The 598-nt window shown below is 56.9% G+C and overlaps 1 long non-coding RNA gene across 1 annotated transcript; it reads right to left on the bottom strand.

The window, feature by feature from the left end:
• Window positions 1-62: 62 nt before the first annotated feature.
• On the bottom strand, window positions 63-592 carry LOC147819682 (uncharacterized). The gene is made up of 3 exons (XR_015436724.1): window positions 440-592; window positions 244-399; window positions 63-204 (listed from the first exon to the last, which is right to left on the bottom strand). It is a non-coding gene; the product is annotated as an uncharacterized LOC147819682 (long non-coding RNA).
• Between the last annotated feature and the right edge of the window lie 6 nt (window positions 593-598).

Genomic DNA, 598 nt, shown 5'->3' with positions numbered 1-598 from the left:
CCCCCCCCCCCCCCCCCGAGGTAGGGGTAGGAGGGGTCAACCATGGCGACATTCCTGACCCCTCCGACCCGTCGATCACTCCGTCAGCGCGCTCTCTGATTGGCTGTCTGCAGGTGTTCACGTGAACCATGACTGGGTGCGAGAGAAAAACTTTCTACAGGTTTAGAAGGTGAAGGGAGAAACAGAGACCAGATCAGATCAGACCTGAGACCAGATCAGATCAGACCTGAGACCAGATCAGACCTGAGACCAGATCAGACCAGAGACCAGATCAGACCTGAGACCAGATCAGAACTGAGACCAGATCAGACCAGAGACCAGATCAGACCTGAGACCAGATCAGAACTGAGACTCAGATCGGAGCCATGAATGCAGACTGAAGCTGCTGCGGCTCAGAACCTCAGAGAACCAGGGAGAACCAGGGAGAACCAGGGAGAACCAGGGAGAACCAGGGAGAACCCGTCCCTGGTCCTCAGCAGCAGGTAACCTACCTGAGCGCGTCCTGGGTTGATATTAGCAGTCGCGTGACGCAGCGGAGCACCTGAGAGAGCTGCAGCTGGACACAGGTGAGACCGCGGCTTCACAGGTGTAGAGATGA

Source organism: Seriola lalandi, unplaced genomic scaffold, assembly GCF_002814215.2.
Source record: "Seriola lalandi dorsalis isolate HSWRI2012SDOR001 ecotype SW California unplaced genomic scaffold, Sedor1 jcf7180002050694, whole genome shotgun sequence".
NCBI lineage: Eukaryota > Metazoa > Chordata > Actinopteri > Carangiformes > Carangidae > Seriola > Seriola lalandi.
This window is presented reverse-complemented; position numbering and strand designations above follow the sequence as displayed.